The following is a 5,791-nucleotide window of genomic DNA, read 5'->3' as shown; positions in this document are numbered from 1 at the left end:
CACACGCTCGCCCTCGCAGCCCCGTCGAATCTATATTTTCACAGAGCATCCTTCGGCTGGAAAGGGGCTYGCTTCGGATGTCGGCGCACGGGATGCGCCAAGGGCTGCGCCAAGTTACGCGGGGCTCTGCCGGAGCAGCCTGGGACGGAGGCTGATGCTGGTGAAATCTCCGCCTGGCCTCTCCTCGCCCTGAACCTCCCTGCAGGGAGAGAGTGCACCTGGGGGGGTGTTTTACAGCTCTGTTCCCTGCTTGCACGCAGCAGCCTTTTCGCRTGCCCCTGTATATACACACACTTTTTTTTTTTTTAAGACATGTAGCTGAACGAAATTTTTGGAGCAGAAGTTCAAAAAGTGCCCTCATCGAGGCAGGCTCAAATGACGAGGAAGTGCCTGATCAGCTAGGTGATTATTTCCCCCCCCCAACATACATAAGACACCTTCTACCTTTCGTGAGACAAAGCCAATGGGACAGCTTAGCTGGATATTTTTAGCCCTCTGCCTCTGAAATGCTGGAATCGGCTGATGTCGGGTTGGGTTTGGGGTTTTGTTTGTAAGAAATTAGGGTATGGAAACATTAATTCTTATCTCATACTCTTGTTTGCATCCTTATAAGGCTGGGACTGAGATCGTTTCGCAGGAACCAAACAGTCGAATTCTCTTTGGCTGGTTTAACTAGGGATTTATTATGTTTGCTCTTGATTTTGTGCTATTTGAAATACTAGCCACATTTTTTAAAAAAATAGCTGGAATGCTTCAGGGAAGCGCTGAGCTCTTGAACTGATGCAAGAGCTAGTTTTAGCRATGGTGCTTGGCTTCCTTGCTCTGCCTGCTACGTTGAAGAGCAAATGTGACCGCTAACCTCGCAGAAGCACGCGGGGCAGGCATCCGTATCGGGTGCCTAGAAGAAAACGGGTCCTCCGAGAGCGACGCCTCTTGGTGCCCCGGGCCCTTGCCGTGACGGTGCTCGTGGATCCTGCCGCTYGTCTCCAGCTCCCTGGCCCCAGTGCTGGGCTCTCCTGAGCTGTTTGCACCTCCTGCTCCTGCCTGAGCTGTGTCCAGCCGTGCCTCAGCCCCATAATTAATCAATATTAGTAAAATTGACTGYCGTGGATAGGAGGGAACAAAATCCTGCAGAACTGCAACAGGGMCTGCTGGGAAGCGATGAGAGGTCAGTAACAGCGGTGAGTGACGGCTGAGAGGACCACATCCATGCGGTGGATGTGCAGGTGGTTGGCACGAGTGCCCAAACCAAAGGATTTTCCTCTCAAATTGAGTTGCCCAGGAGGGTAAAAGCCCGATAGTGGTGCCAGCACTGTGCGAAACGGTAGCAAGTGTCTGTGACCAGCSGGCAGCGATGGGTGCTCCACGTGGTGGCCCTCGCTCTTGTGTTGCCACCGCTGTTGCACGTTGCGACCATGCCTTGAGCCCCTTGGCTGCAGGGATGTGACACTAAGAAGACTTCCCACATCTGTGTGCTAAAATCTTTAGCTCTGTGCTATAGGACAAACAGCTCCGCTCAAGCCTTTAAAACGAGCGGATGGGGCCTCCTGAGTTGACGGTTAAGTTGTAACAACCCGCATCGGGGTGGAAGCACTAGACGAGGAGCCGGGAGCTCCGCCGCCGCCCGGCTGCACGGCCCTGGGCACGTCGCTTCGCTGCCGGGCTCGCCGGGAGCTGACGCCCGTGCGGCTCCTTTAGCCGGTCCTCGCCAGCCGCTCGTTCCAGAGGGGAAGTAATAAACTCCGGAGGGGAAGCAAAAAACGCGCCTGACGCTGTGTGCCCCGAACCCGCGCTCGTCCGCACGTCTTGGCTTTGTCGTCACCCGTACGAGGCACTCAGCAAGAGCGCAGTGTTATTAATAAAAGAACCAGGAAAACATTTTTAGCTGATTGGCAACGATGAAAGAATAAAACACGGGAGTGCTCCAGAGCAGTAGTGAAAACCAGTAGTGAAAACACAGGATCTCAGATAAATAACTTAACAGTATTGGCAAAACGCGTGGCCTGCGTTAGACACCTATCGCAGCGCTCTTGCAGACGTATTTAACTTGCAGGTTGGTCTTTATTCCTCTTGCGGAGCGCGGGGCTACGCAGCCGGCCGGGATGCAGCGAAGCRGCGGCGGAGCCAGGCTGCTTTCCCTCCCCGGGCACCGAACGAACCCCACTTCGGTTGCTATCGGGGTGAATAGCGGCCGGCCGGTCGCTTCCAGAGCCGGGAAGCGAGAGCAGCGRAGGCGACGAGAGCCGCTTTGAGCCTTCGCTCATCGAGATGAACCAGCTTTCCCGCAAAGGAGTAGCGCCGTCCAAGCGCAGCCCGCTTCGATAGTCCTCCTCGAGCACCATCTACTGGCGTTTCCTCCGGGGACTCTCCACGCACGTCTGCAAAAATCATACGCTTCCGTAAATCCCTTGCTGCTGGTCCTGCCGACGCCGCGGGCCACCCCRCTCTTCTTGTCTCAACGCCCCGAGTCTCTGCTGGGACGAGTAGGGGCTGGTTGGGTCTCTCTGCTGCTGTTAGCAAGCTCTTTGCTCTGCGCTGAAAACACGACAGCGAGCTGTTCTGCTAAAACAAGGCGCTGGCGTCCCAGCTTGCATTATAATTTTGCTTGCAATAGATGGTTTTCATTAGTTCTGACGGGTTTGCCGCTGCTTTCTTGCAGACGCTTKCCCCCCAGCTAAGAAACAAGCCAGCAAATATTTTCTGAGGCTTTTCTTGGTTCTGCTTTTCTCTAAGCTTTCTGCTTCGCTGTTGCCCCTGCGCGGACGTCTCGCTGACGCGTTGCACCGCACTCGATCCYGCGCTTGGGGTTTGGCATGGAGCAGAGGAAACCTTAGGCTGTGGCTCGCTCTAGCACTGGTTGTATGATTTGGGGTAATTTAGCCACCCTGTCTCAGCTCTGCTTTTATAAAACAGTGGGGTTTGCCTCCCAAGCTCATGCGAAAGGCAAGAAATAATTTTGAGTGCAAATGCCTCAGTGTTTTTGTCTTTCTGTCTGTGTTATAATTTAGAATCAAAAGTGAAATAAAAGCTTCCCCGGGTCTAATAAGGGTACCCTGGAGTTACTGCAGTGCGTTACGCCGTGTGTCCTTCTGCCCCAATCAAAGCTCCTTAGAATTTCTGCATGTGCTGGAAAAACATGTTATTTTTGAGAAATCAGCAATTGCTTAAAAGGGAAAATGTTTTGCTGGAGTGTTTCCAAGTGAATCTAATACCGCTAATAAATCATAGTGACAGGATAACCCCAGAAGGAGTAATAAAAATAAGTCTGYAACAGAGCTACATAGATTATGTGAATGTATATACTCTTAAGCTGTGTTTGCAGGTTCAATAGGAGAGATCATACCTCAGATGAAGAAATCTGGAGCGTGGCCAGCTAAATCCTGCAAAAAGGCCTCCCSTTGTAAGGGCTTCTTACTGCCTCTAATGAAAAGGAGCAAATTGCTTTCAAATATGCAAATAATTTGCATGTTTTTTCCTCCTGTTTTAGCTTGTAGGTCAGTAAACGGAGTCCTAGAGCTCAAGACAAGGAGTCTTGGCCTCCACCTTTCACGGCAACTTCAAAGATGATTTCCTTAAAAAGCCAGTTGAAATGTACCGAATTTYAACATTTTGCATTTTGTGAAGGAAACAACCGTTACCAGGTATTTGAGAAAGATCCAATCTTGAAACGAGAAAAGGCCAGAAATACCCMCCGCCGCAGGAGGGTGATGGCATGATGCCACGGCAGATGGGCCCTAAGAAGGCACGTAGTGAATTATTCATGCCCATGAATGAGAGTGACAGTGAGGAGCACGCAGCAGGTAAAAATTAAGRTTTGGCTGTAGAAAGTTCATTGAAAAACTGTGGTCGTCTTGCACCAAAAAGAAAAATCCTGTGTTATGCTGCAAGGGGAAAAGAGGCCGGCGCTAAAAAATATAGTGAAGCTGCTTTATAGCCGGACCACACATCCTGGTGTGCAGGGGATACATTCTTGTTAAGACTCCCTACTAAGGGAATAAGAATATATGTTTCTTCTTGCCCATGAGGGTTTTCTTCAAAAAAAAAAAACTTCTTTTTTTTTTTCTTTTCTTTCTTTTTTTCTTTTTCTTTTTTTTTTTGGTAACGTGAGCAGGGGTTCAGCCTTTGCTCCCCGTCATCCCTCATGGGCCCTCAAACAATGTCTTGGTTTCTCCTCCACCTTTTTTTTTCTTTCTTTTATAGGTGTTCAAGTTGCTGCACAGGCCGGCAGGGAGCTGGAAGTGGTCCTGCTGCAAAGCCCAAATCTTCATCCTGGACAACCCCCAGCTGATGCTTACTGCAGCTCTCACAGAAAACAAGGTGAAGGTGGATTTCCCAGGAACAAAAAAAAAAGTAGCGTTAGCTCAATGATAGCTGCACSACAGCTTGCTTTTGCAAAAGATATTAGCCTAGGGGTAGGATGCACTCATTTTTCCTCTCATCCTCCTTGGAGAGGCTCCTGTACTGTCCTCGTTGCTGCAGTACGTGAGCAGCTTGCTGTCGCATACTGGGCTAACGTCCTGAGAGGCTCCGTCCGGGGGAAAACACGCGTAGCTACCAAGACGGAGTGAAAAACTCCCAGTAGTTTCTTGTGCAACACCCACTGGTTGCAGCAGGAAAGGGAAAATGCGGAGAAGTGCGGAGGATGCGCCGCCGTGCCCCGCTCCGTCTGGCCGAGCTCWGGGCAGGGGCACGTCCCGGTGCAAGGGCCTGCTAGGGTGGCACCGGGGCTTGTCGTCCCGGGGGGAGATCCCGAGTGCGGTAAGGGGTTGCGTGCTGTGCAGGCAGCTGTGGTCCGGGCCGCGTAATCTGTTCTCTAGCTTATAAACATCCTGTCGTTTGATGAGGCGCCGATCTAAACAGTGTGTCTGCATCGTAGCTGTTTCGGTCGGAATGCATAAAACCCCAGGAAATAGCATGTACGTGGCTGGTATATACACACATATATATATATATATATATGTGTGTGTGTGTGTTTATATCTGTTCCTTGGGGGCTTGTCCGTGGTTTCCACCGAACACATGGAACAGCTTGCACTCGCGACATTCGGGTCTCGGGCATCCTTTGGAGAAGCCGTGCTTTTAACAAGGAGTTAAAGCTCTCCCCTTCTGGCCAGTGATACGGCATTACCGTGCTGTGCCATCCAGCGCTCTAGGTACAGCTGATGAGACCTGGAGCCAGGAGCTACACCGAGCCATGTCACGGCCTCCTGTCGCACCGGGCTCGGGCTAGCCCAGGATGTGAAAGATCAACCTGTCCTGAGGCAGGAAGAGGTGGAGAAGGCTTGCATGGTTACCGTTGCTGTTTACCACCCTCTCCAAGGGCTCATGGCAGGAGGGAGTGGAAAAAAAGCCTTCAACGCTCCTTATAAAACATGGATCCAGCAAACTTGCCAGCCTTACTAATGCAGACTCAGTCAAACATTTCATTCATTCGTTCTGCAGCRGGACACGTGAAAATCACATCACTTGCCTGAGGCAGAACAACGGCCCGCTTGTCCCTCAAAAATAGCCCGCTGCCTAGCGGCAAATTACCTGCGAGCCGAAACGCGGCCGACCTCGACGGGACCAAGCACCCATAGGGGTAAAACCCAGGCCGAACAAGCAAAGCCGTAACGAATGGCTCTGGCTCCCCGTGGTCCAGAAACAAGTTGGCCAGGCACCGTGTTGGCCCCGGTCGCCTTCCCTCTGGAACAACATGTTACCAGCGTGCAAATTCCCCGTGCTCCCTCCTAGGGAGGAGGCAGGCGGAGAGAGTGAGTCTGCAGCAAAGGACACTTTTTCTTTCTTTCTTT

This window comes from Rhea americana, unplaced genomic scaffold (assembly GCF_003343005.1).
Source record: "Rhea americana isolate MKP2758 unplaced genomic scaffold, rheAme1 scaffold_259, whole genome shotgun sequence".
Classification (NCBI taxonomy): domain Eukaryota; kingdom Metazoa; phylum Chordata; class Aves; order Rheiformes; family Rheidae; genus Rhea; species Rhea americana.
This window is presented reverse-complemented; position numbering follows the sequence as displayed.